We start from the raw sequence: 16,712 nt of genomic DNA, 5'->3' as shown, positions 1-16,712 counted from the left end.
GCCGGCCGGGCCTCCCCCACTCGCGACCTGTGCCGCCGAGCCGCCGGCGCGCGCGCATCGCCCGGCTGTCAGGGAGTCTGCCCCTCCCCCCCTCCTTCCCTAACTCGGCCGCAGAGCCGCCAGGAGCCGCGGGTCGACGAGCCCGACGGGGATCTATCCCCTCCCCCCACTTCCCTAACTCTGTCGACGAGCTGCGGGTGCCCGCGGGGCCACCTGCGACCGGGGCTCTCCCACTCGCGACCTCGCCCGCCGAGCCGCCAGCGCGCGCCCGTCGCCCGGCTGTCAGGCTGTCGGCCCCTCCCCCGCTCCTCCCCTCACTCTGCCGCCCAGCTGGCGTTGCCCGCGGGCACCTGCCGGCCGGGCCTCTCCCACTGGCGACCTCGCCCGCCCAGCCGCCAGCGCGCGCCCGTCGCCCGCCTGGCAGTCCCCGCGGGTCGACCAGCCGGACGGGGCTCTATCCCCTCCCCCCCTTCCCTAACCCTGCCGACGAGCTGCGGGTGCCCGCGTGTCCACCTGCCGGCCTGGCCTCTCGCACTCGCGACCTCTGGTGACGAGCCGCCAGCGCGCGCGCGTCGCCCGGCTGTCGAGGTGTCTGCCCCGCCCCCCCTTTCCTCACTCTGCCGCCGAGCTGGCGGTGCCCGCGTGTCCACCTGCCGGCCGGGCCTCCCCCACTCGCGACCTGTGCCGCCGAGCCGCCGGCGCGCGCGCATCGCCCGGCTGTCAGGGAGTCTGCCCCTCCCCCCCTCCTTCCCCAACTCGGCCGCAGAGCCGCCAGGAGCCGCGGGTCGACGAGCCCGACGGGGCTCTATCCCCTCCCCCCACTTCCCTGACTCTGCCGCCGAGCCGGCGGTGCCCGCGTGTCCACCTGCCGGCCGGGCCTCTCGCACTCGCGATCTCTGGTGACGAGACGCCAGCGCGCGCGCGTCGCCCGCCTGGCTTGGAATCCGCCCCTCCCCCTCCTTCCCTCACTCTGCCGCCGAGCTGGCGCTGCCCGCGGGTCCACCTGCCGGCCGGTGCTCCCATACACGCGACCTCTGGTCACGAGCCGCCGGCGCGCGCGCGTCGCCCGGCTGTCTAGGTGTCTGCCCCTCCCCCCCCTTTCCTCACTCTGCCGCCGAGCTGGCGGTGCCCGCGTGTCCACCTGCCGGCCGGGCCTCCCCCACTCGCGACCTGTGCCGCCGAGCCGCCGGCGCGCGCGCATCGCCCGGCTGTCAGGGAGTCTGCCCCTCCCCCCCTCCTTCCCCAACTCGGCCGCAGAGCCGCCAGGAGCCGCGGGTCGACGAGCCCGACGGGGCTCTATCCCCTCCCCCCACTTCCCTGACTCTGCCGCCGAGCCGGCGGTGCCCCCGTGTCCACCTGCCGGCCGGGCCTCTCGCACTCGCGACCTCTGGTGACGAGCCGCCAGCGCGCGCGCGTCGCCCGGCTGTCGAGGTGTCTGCCCCGCCCCCCCTTTCCTCACTCTGCCGCCGAGCTGGCGGTGCCCGCGTGTCCACCTGCCGGCCGGGCCTCCCCCACTCGCGACCTGTGCCGCTGAGCCGCCGGCGCGCGCGCATCGCCCGGCTGTCAGGGAGTCTGCCCCTCCCCCCTCCTTCCCCAACTCGGCCGCAGAGCCGCCAGGAGCCGCGGGTCGACGAGCCCGACGGGGCTCTATCCCCTCCCCCCACTTCCCTGACTCTGCCGCCGAGCCGGCGGTGCCCCCGTGTCCACCTGCCGGCCGGGCCTCTCGCACTCGCGACCTCTGGTGACGAGCCGCCAGCGCGCGCGCATCGCCCGGCTGTCGAGGTGTCTGCCCCGCCCCCCCTTTCCTCACTCTGCCGCCGAGCTGGCGGTGCCCGCGTGTCCACCTGCCGGCCGGGCCTCCCCCACTCGCGACCTGTGCCGCCGAGCCGCCGGCGCGCGCGCATCGCCCGGCTGTCAGGGAGTCTGCCCCTCCCCCCCTCCTTCCCCAACTCGGCCGCAGAGCCGCCAGGAGCCGCGGGTCGACGAGCCCGACGGGGCTCTATCCCCTCCCCCCACTTCCCTAGCTCTGTCGACGAGCTGCGGGTGCCCGCGGGTCCACCTGCGACCGGGGCTCTCCCACTCGCGACCTCGCCCGCCGAGCCGCCAGCGCGCGCCCGTCGCCCGGCTGTCAGGCTGTCTGCCCCTCCCCCGCTCCTCCCCTCACTCTGCCGCCCAGCTGGCGTTGCCCGCGGGCACCTGCCGGCCGGGCCTCTCCCACTGGCGACCTCGCCCGCCCAGCCGCCAGCGCGCGCCCGTCGCCCGCCTGGCAGTGCCCGCGGGTCGACCAGCCGGACGGGGCTCTATCCCCTCCCCCCCTTCCCTAACCCTGCCGACGAGCTGCGGGTGCCCGCGTGTCCACCTGCCGGCCTGGCCTCTCGCACTCGCGACCTCTGGTGACGAGCCGCCAGCGCGCGCGCGTCGCCCGGCTGTCGAGGTGTCTGCCCCGCCCCCCCTTTCCTCACTCTGCCGCCGAGCTGGCGGTGCCCGCGTGTCCACCTGCCGGCCGGGCCTCCCCCACTCGCGACCTGTGCCGCCGAGCCGCCGGCGCGCGCGCATCGCCCGGCTGTCAGGGAGTCTGCCCCTCCCCCCCTCCTTCCCCAACTCGGCCGCAGAGCCGCCAGGAGCCGCGGGTCGACGAGCCCGACGGGGCTCTATCCCCTCCCCCCACTTCCCTGACTCTGCCGCCGAGCCGGCGGTGCCCGCGTGTCCACCTGCCGGCCGGGCCTCTCGCACTCGCGATCTCTGGTGACGAGACGCCAGCGCGCGCGCGTCGCCCGCCTGGCTTGGAATCCGCCCCTCCCCCTCCTTCCCTCACTCTGCCGCCGAGCTGGCGCTGCCCGCGGGTCCACCTGCCGGCCGGTGCTCCCATACACGCGACCTCTGGTCACGAGCCGCCGGCGCGCGCGCGTCGCCCGGCTGTCTAGGTGTCTGCCCCTCCCCCCCCTTTCCTCACTCTGCCGCCGAGCTGGCGGTGCCCGCGTGTCCACCTGCCGGCCGGGCCTCCCCCACTCGCGACCTGTGCCGCCGAGCCGCCGGCGCGCGCGCATCGCCCGGCTGTCAGGGAGTCTGCCCCTCCCCCCCTCCTTCCCTAACTCGGCCGCAGAGCCGCCAGGAGCCGCGGGTCGACGAGCCCGACGGGGCTCTATCCCCTCCCCCCACTTCCCTAACTCTGTCGACGAGCTGCGGGTGCCCGCGGGGCCACCTGCGACCGGGGCTCTCCCACTCGCGACCTCGCCCGCCGAGCCGCCAGCGCGCGCCCGTCGCCCGGCTGTCAGGCTGTCTGCCCCTCCCCCGCTCCTCCCCTCACTCTGCCGCCCAGCTGGCGTTGCCCGCGGGCACCTGCCGGCCGGGCCTCTCCCACTGGCGACCTCGCCCGCCCAGCCGCCAGCGCGCGCCCGTCGCCCGCCTGGCAGTTCCCGCGGGTCGACCAGCCGGACGGGGCTCTATCCCCTCCCCCCCCTTCCCTAACCCTGCCGACGAGCTGCGGGTGCCCGCGTGTCCACCTGCCGGCCGGGCCTGTCGCACTCGCGACCTCTGGTGACGAGCCGCCAGCTCGCGCGCGTCGCCCGGCTGTCGAGGTGTCTGCCCCGCCCCCCCTTTCCTCACTCTGCCGCCGAGCTGGCGGTGCCCGCGTGTCCACCTGCCGGCCGGGCCTCCCCCACTCGCGACCTGTGCCGCCGAGCCGCCGGCGCGCGCGCATCGCCCGGCTGTCAGGGAGTCTGCCCCTCCCCCCCTCCTTCCCCAACTCGGCCGCAGAGCCGCCAGGAGCCGCGGGTCGACGAGCCCGACGGGGCTCTATCCCCTCCCCCCACTTCCCTGACTCTGCCGCCGAGCCGGCGGTGCCCCCGTGTCCACCTGCCGGCCGGGCCTCTCGCACTCGCGACCTCTGGTGACGAGCCGCCAGCGCGCGCGCGTCGCCCGGCTGTCGAGGTGTCTGCCCCGCCTCCCCTTTCCTCACTCTGCCGCCGAGCTGGCGGTGCCCGCGTGTCCACCTGCCGGCCGGGCCTCCCCCACTCGCGACCTGTGCCGCCGAGCCGCCGGCGCGCGCGCATCGCCCGGCTGTCAGGGAGTCTGCCCCTCCCCCCCTCCTTCCCCAACTCGGCCGCAGAGCCGCCAGGAGCCGCGGGTCGACGAGCCCAACGGGGCTCTATCCCCTCCCCCCACTTCCCTGACTCTGCCGCCGAGCCGGCGGTGCCCCCGTGTCCACCTGCCGGCCGGGCCTCTCGCACTCGCGACCTCTGGTGACGAGCCGCCAGCGCGCGCGCATCGCCCGGCTGTCGAGGTGTCTGCCCCGCCCCCCCTTTCCTCACTCTGCCGCCGAGCTGGCGGTGCCCGCGTGTCCACCTGCCGGCCGGGCCTCCCCCACTCGCGACCTGTGCCGCCGAGCCGCCGGCGCGCGCGCATCGCCCGGCTGTCAGGGAGTCTGCCCCTCCCACCCTCCTTCCCCAACTCGGCCGCAGAGCCGCCAGGAGCCGTGGGTCGACGAGCCCGACGGGGCTCTATCCCCTCCCCCCACTTCCCTAGCTCTGTCGACGAGCTGCGGGTGCCCGCGGGTCCACCTGCGACCGGGGCTCTCCCACTCGCGACCTCGCCCGCCGAGCCGCCAGCGCGCGCCCGTCGCCCGGCTGTCAGGCTGTCTGCCCCTCCCCCGCTCCTCCCCTCACTCTGCCGCCCAGCTGGCGTTGCCCGCGGGCACCTGCCGGCCGGGCCTCTCCCACTGGCGACCTCGCCCGCCCAGCCGCCAGCGCGCGCCCGTCGCCCGCCTGGCAGTGCCCGCGGGTCGACCAGCCGGACGGGGCTCTATCCCCTCCCCCCCCTTCCCTAACCCTGCCGACGAGCTGCGGGTGCCCGCGTGTCCACCTGCCGGCCTGGCCTCTCGCACTCGCGACCTCTGGTGACGAGCCGCCAGCGCGCGCGCGTCGCCCGGCTGTCGAGGTGTCTGCCCCGCCCCCCCTTTCCTCACTCTGCCGCCGAGCTGGCGGTGCCCGCGTGTCCACCTGCCGGCCGGGCCTCCCCCACTCGCGACCTGTGCCGCCGAGCCGCCGGCGCGCGCGCATCGCACGGCTGTCAGGGAGTCTGCCCCTCCCCCCCTCCTTCCCCAACTCGGCCGCAGAGCCGCCAGGAGCCGCGGGTCGACGAGCCCGACGGGGCTCTATCCCCTCCCCCCACTTCCCTGACTCTGCCGCCGAGCCGGCGGTGCCCGCGTGTCCACCTGCCGGCCGGGCCTCTCGCACTCGCGATCTCTGGTGACGAGACGCCAGCGCGCGCGCGTCGCCCGCCTGGCTTGGAATCCGCCCCTCCCCCTCCTTCCCTCACTCTGCCGCCGAGCTGGCGCTGCCCGCGGGTCCACCTGCCGGCCGGTGCTCCCATACACGCGACCTCTGGTCACGAGCCGCCGGCGCGCGCGCGTCGCCCGGCTGTCTAGGTGTCTGCCCCTCCCCCCCCTTTCCTCACTCTGCCGCCGAGCTGGCGGTGCCCGCGTGTCCACCTGCCGGCCGGGCCTCCCCCACTCGCGACCTGTGCCGCCGAGCCGCCGGCGCGCGCGCATCGCCCGGCTGTCAGGGAGTCTGCCCCTCCCCCCCTCCTTCCCCAACTCGGCCGCAGAGCCGCCAGGAGCCGCGGGTCGACGAGCCCGACGGGGCTCTATCCCCTCCCCCCACTTCCCTGACTCTGCCGCCGAGCCGGCGGTGCCCCCGTGTCCACCTGCCGGCCGGGCCTCTCGCACTCGCGACCTCTGGTGACGAGCCGCCAGCGCGCGCGCGTCGCCCGGCTGTCGAGGTGTCTGCCCCGCCCCCCCTTTCCTCACTCTGCCGCCGAGCTGGCGGTGCCCGCGTGTCCACCTGCCGGCCGGGCCTCCCCCACTCGCGACCTGTGCCGCTGAGCCGCCGGCGCGCGCGCATCGCCCGGCTGTCAGGGAGTCTGCCCCTCCCCCCCTCCTTCCCCAACTCGGCCGCAGAGCCGCCAGGAGCCGCGGGTCGACGAGCCCGACGGGGCTCTATCCCCTCCCCCCACTTCCCTGACTCTGCCGCCGAGCCGGCGGTGCCCCCGTGTCCACCTGCCGGCCGGGCCTCTCGCACTCGCGACCTCTGGTGACGAGCCGCCAGCGCGCGCGCATCGCCCGGCTGTCGAGGTGTCTGCCCCGCCCCCCCTTTCCTCACTCTGCCGCCGAGCTGGCGGTGCCCGCGTGTCCACCTGCCGGCCGGGCCTCCCCCACTCGCGACCTGTGCCGCCGAGCCGCCGGCGCGCGCGCATCGCCCGGCTGTCAGGGAGTCTGCCCCTCCCCCCCTCCTTCCCCAACTCGGCCGCAGAGCCGCCAGGAGCCGCGGGTCGACGAGCCCGACGGGGCTCTATCCCCTCCCCCCACTTCCCTAGCTCTGTCGACGAGCTGCGGGTGCCCGCGGGTCCACCTGCGACCGGGGCTCTCCCACTCGCGACCTCGCCCGCCGAGCCGCCAGCGCGCGCCCGTCGCCCGGCTGTCAGGCTGTCTGCCCCTCCCCCGCTCCTCCCCTCACTCTGCCGCCCAGCTGGCGTTGCCCGCGGGCACCTGCCGGCCGGGCCTCTCCCACTGGCGACCTCGCCCGCCCAGCCGCCAGCGCGCGCCCGTCGCCCGCCTGGCAGTGCCCGCGGGTCGACCAGCCGGACGGGGCTCTATCCCCTCCCCCCCTTCCCTAACCCTGCCGACGAGCTGCGGGTGCCCGCGTGTCCACCTGCCGGCCTGGCCTCTCGCACTCGCGACCTCTGGTGACGAGCCGCCAGCGCGCGCGCGTCGCCCGGCTGTCGAGGTGTCTGCCCCGCCCCCCCTTTCCTCACTCTGCCGCCGAGCTGGCGGTGCCCGCGTGTCCACCTGCCGGCCGGGCCTCCCCCACTCGCGACCTGTGCCGCCGAGCCGCCGGCGCGCGCGCATCGCCCGGCTGTCAGGGAGTCTGCCCCTCCCCCCCTCCTTCCCCAACTCGGCCGCAGAGCCGCCAGGAGCCGCGGGTCGACGAGCCCGACGGGGCTCTATCCCCTCCCCCCACTTCCCTGACTCTGCCGCCGAGCCGGCGGTGCCCGCGTGTCCACCTGCCGGCCGGGCCTCTCGCACTCGCGATCTCTGGTGACGAGACGCCAGCGCGCGCGCGTCGCCCGCCTGGCTTGGAATCCGCCCCTCCCCCTCCTTCCCTCACTCTGCCGCCGAGCTGGCGCTGCCCGCGGGTCCACCTGCCGGCCGGTGCTCCCATACACGCGACCTCTGGTCACGAGCCGCCGGCGCGCGCGCGTCGCCCGGCTGTCTAGGTGTCTGCCCCTCCCCCCCTTTCCTCACTCTGCCGCCGAGCTGGCGGTGCCCGCGTGTCCACCTGCCGGCCGGGCCTCCCCCACTCGCGACCTGTGCCGCCGAGCCGCCGGCGCGCGCGCATCGCCCGGCTGTCAGGGAGTCTGCCCCTCCCCCCTCCTTCCCTAACTCGGCCGCAGAGCCGCCAGGAGCCGCGGGTCGACGAGCCCGACGGGGCTCTATCCCCTCCCCCCACTTCCCTAACTCTGTCGACGAGCTGCGGGTGCCCGCGGGGCCACCTGCGACCGGGGCTCTCCCACTCGCGACCTCGCCCGCCGAGCCGCCAGCGCGCGCCCGTCGCCCGGCTGTCAGGCTGTCTGCCCCTCCCCCGCTCCTCCCCTCACTCTGCCGCCCAGCTGGCGTTGCCCGCGGGCACCTGCCGGCCGGGCCTCTCCCACTGGCGACCTCGCCCGCCCAGCCGCCAGCGCGCGCCCGTCGCCCGCCTGGCAGTTCCCGCGGGTCGACCAGCCGGACGGGGCTCTATCCCCTCCCCCCCCTTCCCTAACCCTGCCGACGAGCTGCGGGTGCCCGCGTGTCCACCTGCCGGCCGGGCCTGTCGCACTCGCGACCTCTGGTGACGAGCCGCCAGCTCGCGCGCGTCGCCCGGCTGTCGAGGTGTCTGCCCCGCCCCCCCTTTCCTCACTCTGCCGCCGAGCTGGCGGTGCCCGCGTGTCCACCTGCCGGCCGGGCCTCCCCCACTCGCGACCTGTGCCGCCGAGCCGCCGGCGCGCGCGCATCGCCCGGCTGTCAGGGAGTCTGCCCCTCCCCCCTCCTTCCCCAACTCGGCCGCAGAGCCGCCAGGAGCCGCGGGTCGACGAGCCCGACGGGGCTCTATCCCCTCCCCCCACTTCCCTGACTCTGCCGCCGAGCCGGCGGTGCCCCCGTGTCCACCTGCCGGCCGGGCCTCTCGCACTCGCGACCTCTGGTGACGAGCCGCCAGCGCGCGCGCGTCGCCCGGCTGTCGAGGTGTCTGCCCCGCCTCCCCTTTCCTCACTCTGCCGCCGAGCTGGCGGTGCCCGCGTGTCCACCTGCCGGCCGGGCCTCCCCCACTCGCGACCTGTGCCGCCGAGCCGCCGGCGCGCGCGCATCGCCCGGCTGTCAGGGAGTCTGCCCCTCCCCCCCTCCTTCCCCAACTCGGCCGCAGAGCCGCCAGGAGCCGCGGGTCGACGAGCCCAACGGGGCTCTATCCCCTCCCCCCACTTCCCTGACTCTGCCGCCGAGCCGGCGGTGCCCCCGTGTCCACCTGCCGGCCGGGCCTCTCGCACTCGCGACCTCTGGTGACGAGCCGCCAGCGCGCGCGCATCGCCCGGCTGTCGAGGTGTCTGCCCCGCCCCCCCTTTCCTCACTCTGCCGCCGAGCTGGCGGTGCCCGCGTGTCCACCTGCCGGCCGGGCCTCCCCCACTCGCGACCTGTGCCGCCGAGCCGCCGGCGCGCGCGCATCGCCCGGCTGTCAGGGAGTCTGCCCCTCCCACCCTCCTTCCCCAACTCGGCCGCAGAGCCGCCAGGAGCCGTGGGTCGACGAGCCCGACGGGGCTCTATCCCCTCCCCCCACTTCCCTAGCTCTGTCGACGAGCTGCGGGTGCCCGCGGGTCCACCTGCGACCGGGGCTCTCCCACTCGCGACCTCGCCCGCCGAGCCGCCAGCGCGCGCCCGTCGCCCGGCTGTCAGGCTGTCTGCCCCTCCCCCGCTCCTCCCCTCACTCTGCCGCCCAGCTGGCGTTGCCCGCGGGCACCTGCCGGCCGGGCCTCTCCCACTGGCGACCTCGCCCGCCCAGCCGCCAGCGCGCGCCCGTCGCCCGCCTGGCAGTGCCCGCGGGTCGACCAGCCGGACGGGGCTCTATCCCCTCCCCCCCTTCCCTAACCCTGCCGACGAGCTGCGGGTGCCCGCGTGTCCACCTGCCGGCCTGGCCTCTCGCACTCGCGACCTCTGGTGACGAGCCGCCAGCGCGCGCGCGTCGCCCGGCTGTCGAGGTGTCTGCCCCGCCCCCCCTTTCCTCACTCTGCCGCCGAGCTGGCGGTGCCCGCGTGTCCACCTGCCGGCCGGGCCTCCCCCACTCGCGACCTGTGCCGCCGAGCCGCCGGCGCGCGCGCATCGCACGGCTGTCAGGGAGTCTGCCCCTCCCCCCCTCCTTCCCCAACTCGGCCGCAGAGCCGCCAGGAGCCGCGGGTCGACGAGCCCGACGGGGCTCTATCCCCTCCCCCCACTTCCCTGACTCTGCCGCCGAGCCGGCGGTGCCCGCGTGTCCACCTGCCGGCCGGGCCTCTCGCACTCGCGATCTCTGGTGACGAGACGCCAGCGCGCGCGCGTCGCCCGCCTGGCTTGGAATCCGCCCCTCCCCCTCCTTCCCTCACTCTGCCGCCGAGCTGGCGCTGCCCGCGGGTCCACCTGCCGGCCGGTGCTCCCATACACGCGACCTCTGGTCACGAGCCGCCGGCGCGCGCGCGTCGCCCGGCTGTCTAGGTGTCTGCCCCTCCCCCCCCTTTCCTCACTCTGCCGCCGAGCTGGCGGTGCCCGCGTGTCCACCTGCCGGCCGGGCCTCCCCCACTCGCGACCTGTGCCGCCGAGCCGCCGGCGCGCGCGCATCGCCCGGCTGTCAGGGAGTCTGCCCCTCCCCCCCTCCTTCCCCAACTCGGCCGCAGAGCCGCCAGGAGCCGCGGGTCGACGAGCCCGACGGGGCTCTATCCCCTCCCCCCACTTCCCTGACTCTGCCGCCGAGCCGGCGGTGCCCCCGTGTCCACCTGCCGGCCGGGCCTCTCGCACTCGCGACCTCTGGTGACGAGCCGCCAGCGCGCGCGCGTCGCCCGGCTGTCGAGGTGTCTGCCCCGCCCCCCCTTTCCTCACTCTGCCGCCGAGCTGGCGGTGCCCGCGTGTCCACCTGCCGGCCGGGCCTCCCCCACTCGCGACCTGTGCCGCTGAGCCGCCGGCGCGCGCGCATCGCCCGGCTGTCAGGGAGTCTGCCCCTCCCCCCCTCCTTCCCCAACTCGGCCGCAGAGCCGCCAGGAGCCGCGGGTCGACGAGCCCGACGGGGCTCTATCCCCTCCCCCCACTTCCCTGACTCTGCCGCCGAGCCGGCGGTGCCCCCGTGTCCACCTGCCGGCCGGGCCTCTCGCACTCGCGACCTCTGGTGACGAGCCGCCAGCGCGCGCGCATCGCCCGGCTGTCGAGGTGTCTGCCCCGCCCCCCCTTTCCTCACTCTGCCGCCGAGCTGGCGGTGCCCGCGTGTCCACCTGCCGGCCGGGCCTCCCCCACTCGCGACCTGTGCCGCCGAGCCGCCGGCGCGCGCGCATCGCCCGGCTGTCAGGGAGTCTGCCCCTCCCCCCCTCCTTCCCCAACTCGGCCGCAGAGCCGCCAGGAGCCGCGGGTCGACGAGCCCGACGGGGCTCTATCCCCTCCCCCCACTTCCCTAGCTCTGTCGACGAGCTGCGGGTGCCCGCGGGTCCACCTGCGACCGGGGCTCTCCCACTCGCGACCTCGCCCGCCGAGCCGCCAGCGCGCGCCCGTCGCCCGGCTGTCAGGCTGTCTGCCCCTCCCCCGCTCCTCCCCTCACTCTGCCGCCCAGCTGGCGTTGCCCGCGGGCACCTGCCGGCCGGGCCTCTCCCACTGGCGACCTCGCCCGCCCAGCCGCCAGCGCGCGCCCGTCGCCCGCCTGGCAGTGCCCGCGGGTCGACCAGCCGGACGGGGCTCTATCCCCTCCCCCCCTTCCCTAACCCTGCCGACGAGCTGCGGGTGCCCGCGTGTCCACCTGCCGGCCTGGCCTCTCGCACTCGCGACCTCTGGTGACGAGCCGCCAGCGCGCGCGCGTCGCCCGGCTGTCGAGGTGTCTGCCCCGCCCCCCCTTTCCTCACTCTGCCGCCGAGCTGGCGGTGCCCGCGTGTCCACCTGCCGGCCGGGCCTCCCCCACTCGCGACCTGTGCCGCCGAGCCGCCGGCGCGCGCGCATCGCCCGGCTGTCAGGGAGTCTGCCCCTCCCCCCCTCCTTCCCCAACTCGGCCGCAGAGCCGCCAGGAGCCGCGGGTCGACGAGCCCGACGGGGCTCTATCCCCTCCCCCCACTTCCCTGACTCTGCCGCCGAGCCGGCGGTGCCCGCGTGTCCACCTGCCGGCCGGGCCTCTCGCACTCGCGATCTCTGGTGACGAGACGCCAGCGCGCGCGCGTCGCCCGCCTGGCTTGGAATCCGCCCCTCCCCCTCCTTCCCTCACTCTGCCGCCGAGCTGGCGCTGCCCGCGGGTCCACCTGCCGGCCGGTGCTCCCATACACGCGACCTCTGGTCACGAGCCGCCGGCGCGCGCGCGTCGCCCGGCTGTCTAGGTGTCTGCCCCTCCCCCCCCTTTCCTCACTCTGCCGCCGAGCTGGCGGTGCCCGCGTGTCCACCTGCCGGCCGGGCCTCCCCCACTCGCGACCTGTGCCGCCGAGCCGCCGGCGCGCGCGCATCGCCCGGCTGTCAGGGAGTCTGCCCCTCCCCCCCTCCTTCCCTAACTCGGCCGCAGAGCCGCCAGGAGCCGCGGGTCGACGAGCCCGACGGGGCTCTATCCCCTCCCCCCACTTCCCTAACTCTGTCGACGAGCTGCGGGTGCCCGCGGGGCCACCTGCGACCGGGGCTCTCCCACTCGCGACCTCGCCCGCCGAGCCGCCAGCGCGCGCCCGTCGCCCGGCTGTCAGGCTGTCTGCCCCTCCCCCGCTCCTCCCCTCACTCTGCCGCCCAGCTGGCGTTGCCCGCGGGCACCTGCCGGCCGGGCCTCTCCCACTGGCGACCTCGCCCGCCCAGCCGCCAGCGCGCGCCCGTCGCCCGCCTGGCAGTTCCCGCGGGTCGACCAGCCGGACGGGGCTCTATCCCCTCCCCCCCCTTCCCTAACCCTGCCGACGAGCTGCGGGTGCCCGCGTGTCCACCTGCCGGCCGGGCCTGTCGCACTCGCGACCTCTGGTGACGAGCCGCCAGCTCGCGCGCGTCGCCCGGCTGTCGAGGTGTCTGCCCCGCCCCCCCTTTCCTCACTCTGCCGCCGAGCTGGCGGTGCCCGCGTGTCCACCTGCCGGCCGGGCCTCCCCCACTCGCGACCTGTGCCGCCGAGCCGCCGGCGCGCGCGCATCGCCCGGCTGTCAGGGAGTCTGCCCCTCCCCCCCTCCTTCCCCAACTCGGCCGCAGAGCCGCCAGGAGCCGCGGGTCGACGAGCCCGACGGGGCTCTATCCCCTCCCCCCACTTCCCTGACTCTGCCGCCGAGCCGGCGGTGCCCCCGTGTCCACCTGCCGGCCGGGCCTCTCGCACTCGCGACCTCTGGTGACGAGCCGCCAGCGCGCGCGCGTCGCCCGGCTGTCGAGGTGTCTGCCCCGCCTCCCCTTTCCTCACTCTGCCGCCGAGCTGGCGGTGCCCGCGTGTCCACCTGCCGGCCGGGCCTCCCCCACTCGCGACCTGTGCCGCCGAGCCGCCGGCGCGCGCGCATCGCCCGGCTGTCAGGGAGTCTGCCCCTCCCCCCCTCCTTCCCCAACTCGGCCGCAGAGCCGCCAGGAGCCGCGGGTCGACGAGCCCAACGGGGCTCTATCCCCTCCCCCCACTTCCCTGACTCTGCCGCCGAGCCGGCGGTGCCCCCGTGTCCACCTGCCGGCCGGGCCTCTCGCACTCGCGACCTCTGGTGACGAGCCGCCAGCGCGCGCGCATCGCCCGGCTGTCGAGGTGTCTGCCCCGCCCCCCCTTTCCTCACTCTGCCGCCGAGCTGGCGGTGCCCGCGTGTCCACCTGCCGGCCGGGCCTCCCCCACTCGCGACCTGTGCCGCCGAGCCGCCGGCGCGCGCGCATCGCCCGGCTGTCAGGGAGTCTGCCCCTCCCACCCTCCTTCCCCAACTCGGCCGCAGAGCCGCCAGGAGCCGCGGGTCGACGAGCCCGACGGGGCTCTATCCCCTCCCCCCACTTCCCTAGCTCTGTCGACGAGCTGCGGGTGCCCGCGGGTCCACCTGCGACCGGGGCTCTCCCACTCGCGACCTCGCCCGCCGAGCCGCCAGCGCGCGCCCGTCGCCCGGCTGTCAGGCTGTCTGCCCCTCCCCCGCTCCTCCCCTCACTCTGCCGCCCAGCTGGCGTTGCCCGCGGGCACCTGCCGGCCGGGCCTCTCCCACTGGCGACCTCGCCCGCCCAGCCGCCAGCGCGCGCCCGTCGCCCGCCTGGCAGTGCCCGCGGGTCGACCAGCCGGACGGGGCTCTATCCCCTCCCCCCCTTCCCTAACCCTGCCGACGAGCTGCGGGTGCCCGCGTGTCCACCTGCCGGCCTGGCCTCTCGCACTCGCGACCTCTGGTGACGAGCCGCCAGCGCGCGCGCGTCGCCCGGCTGTCGAGGTGTCTGCCCCGCCCCCCCTTTCCTCACTCTGCCGCCGAGCTGGCGGTGCCCGCGTGTCCACCTGCCGGCCGGGCCTCCCCCACTCGCGACCTGTGCCGCCGAGCCGCCGGCGCGCGCGCATCGCACGGCTGTCAGGGAGTCTGCCCCTCCCCCCCTCCTTCCCCAACTCGGCCGCAGAGCCGCCAGGAGCCGCGGGTCGACGAGCCCGACGGGGCTCTATCCCCTCCCCCCACTTCCCTGACTCTGCCGCCGAGCCGGCGGTGCCCGCGTGTCCACCTGCCGGCCGGGCCTCTCGCACTCGCGATCTCTGGTGACGAGACGCCAGCGCGCGCGCGTCGCCCGCCTGGCTTGGAATCCGCCCCTCCCCCTCCTTCCCTCACTCTGCCGCCGAGCTGGCGCTGCCCGCGGGTCCACCTGCCGGCCGGTGCTCCCATACACGCGACCTCTGGTCACGAGCCGCCGGCGCGCGCGCGTCGCCCGGCTGTCTAGGTGTCTGCCCCTCCCCCCCCTTTCCTCACTCTGCCGCCGAGCTGGCGGTGCCCGCGTGTCCACCTGCCGGCCGGGCCTCCCCCACTCGCGACCTGTGCCGCCGAGCCGCCGGCGCGCGCGCATCGCCCGGCTGTCAGGGAGTCTGCCCCTCCCCCCCTCCTTCCCCAACTCGGCCGCAGAGCCGCCAGGAGCCGCGGGTCGACGAGCCCGACGGGGCTCTATCCCCTCCCCCCACTTCCCTGACTCTGCCGCCGAGCCGGCGGTGCCCCCGTGTCCACCTGCCGGCCGGGCCTCTCGCACTCGCGACCTCTGGTGACGAGCCGCCAGCGCGCGCGCGTCGCCCGGCTGTCGAGGTGTCTGCCCCGCCCCCCCTTTCCTCACTCTGCCGCCGAGCTGGCGGTGCCCGCGTGTCCACCTGCCGGCCGGGCCTCCCCCACTCGCGACCTGTGCCGCCGAGCCGCCGGCGCGCGCGCATCGCCCGGCTGTCAGGGAGTCTGCCCCTCCCCCCCTCCTTCCCCAACTCGGCCGCAGAGCCGCCAGGAGCCGCGGGTCGACGAGCCCGACGGGGCTCTATCCCCTCCCCCCACTTCCCTGACTCTGCCGCCGAGCCGGCGGTGCCCCCGTGTCCACCTGCCGGCCGGGCCTCTCGCACTCGCGACCTCTGGTGACGAGCCGCCAGCGCGCGCGCATCGCCCGGCTGTCGAGGTGTCTGCCCCGCCCCCCCTTTCCTCACTCTGCCGCCGAGCTGGCGGTGCCCGCGTGTCCACCTGCCGGCCGGGCCTCCCCCACTCGCGACCTGTGCCGCCGAGCCGCCGGCGCGCGCGCATCGCCCGGCTGTCAGGGAGTCTGCCCCTCCCCCCCTCCTTCCCTAACTCGGCCGCAGAGCCGCCAGGAGCCGCGGGTCGACGAGCCCGACGGGGCTCTATCCCCTCCCCCCACTTCCCTAACTCTGTCGACGAGCTGCGGGTGCCCGCGGGGCCACCTGCGACCGGGGCTCTCCCACTCGCGACCTCGCCCGCCGAGCCGCCAGCGCGCGCCCGTCGCCCGGCTGTCAGGCTGTCGGCCCCTCCCCGGCTCCTCCCCTCACTCTGCCGCCCAGCTGGCGTTGCCCGCGGGCACCTGCCGGCCGGGCCTCTCCCACTGGCGACCTCGCCCGCCCAGCCGCCAGCGCGCGGCCGTCGCCCGCCTGGCAGTGCCCGCGGGTCGACCAGCCGGACGGGGCTCTATCCCCTCCCCCCCTTCCCTAACCCTGCCGACGAGCTGCGGGTGCCCGCGTGTCCACCTGCCGGCCTGGCCTCTCGCACTCGCGACCTCTGGTGACGAGCCGCCAGCGCGCGCGCGTCGCCCGGCTGTCGAGGTGTCTGCCCCGCCCCCCCTTTCCTCACTCTGCCGCCGAGCTGGCGGTGCCCGCGTGTCCACCTGCCGGCCGGGCCTCCCCCACTCGCGACCTGTGCCGCCGAGCCGCCGGCGCGCGCGCATCGCCCGGCTGTCAGGGAGTCTGCCCCTCCCCCCCTCCTTCCCCAACTCAGCCGCAGAGCCGCCAGGAGCCGCGGGTCGACGAGCCCGACGGGGCTCTATCCCCTCCCCCCACTTCCCTGACTCTGCCGCCGAGCCGGCGGTGCCCGCGTGTCCACCTGCCGGCCGGGCCTCTCGCACTCGCGATCTCTGGTGACGAGACGCCAGCGCGCGCGCGTCGCCCGCCTGGCTTGGAATCCGCCCCTCCCCCTCCTTCCCTCACTCTGCCGCCGAGCTGGCGCTGCCCGCGGGTCCACCTGCCGGCCGGTGCTCCCATACACGCGACCTCTGGTCACGAGCCGCCGGCGCGCGCGCGTCGCCCGGCTGTCTAGGTGTCTGCCCCTCCCCCCCCTTTCCTCACTCTGCCGCCGAGCTGGCGGTGCCCGCGTGTCCACCTGCCGGCCGGGCCTCCCCCACTCGCGACCTGTGCCGCCGAGCCGCCGGCGCGCGCGCATCGCCCGGCTGTCAGGGAGTCTGCCCCTCCCCCCCTCCTTCCCTAACTCGGCCGCAGAGCCGCCAGGAGCCGCGGGTCGACGAGCCCGACGGGGCTCTATCCCCTCCCCCCACTTCCCTAACTCTGTCGACGAGCTGCGGGTGCCCGCGGGGCCACCTGCGACCGGGGCTCTCCCACTCGCGACCTCGCCCGCCGAGCCGCCAGCGCGCGCCCGTCGCCCGGCTGTCAGGCTGTCTGCCCCTCCCCCGCTCCTCCCCTCACTCTGCCGCCCAGCTGGCGTTGCCCGCGGGCACCTGCCGGCCGGGCCTCTCCCACTGGCGACCTCGCCCGCCCAGCCGCCAGCGCGCGCCAGTCGCCCGCCTGGCAGTTCCCGCGGGTCGACCAGCCGGACGGGGCTCTATCCCCTCCCCCCCCTTCCCTAACCCTGCCGACGAGCTGCGGGTGCCCGCGTGTCCACCTGCCGGCCGGGCCTGTCGCACTCGCGACCTCTGGTGACGAGCCGCCAGCGCGCGCGCGTCGCCCGGCTGTCGAGGTGTCTGCCCCTCCCCCCCCTTTCCTCACTCTGCCGCCGAGCTGGCGGTGCCCGCGTGTCCACCTGCCGGCCGGGCCTCCCCCACTCGCGACCTG

The sequence above is a fragment of the Giraffa tippelskirchi genome, chromosome 8 (assembly GCF_054371585.1).
Source record: "Giraffa tippelskirchi isolate mGirTip1 chromosome 8, T2T-mGirTip1v1.2.pri, whole genome shotgun sequence".
NCBI classification, from domain to species: domain Eukaryota; kingdom Metazoa; phylum Chordata; class Mammalia; order Artiodactyla; family Giraffidae; genus Giraffa; species Giraffa tippelskirchi.
The sequence above is the reverse complement of the archived record's forward strand: the minus strand, read 5'-3'. Positions refer to the sequence as shown.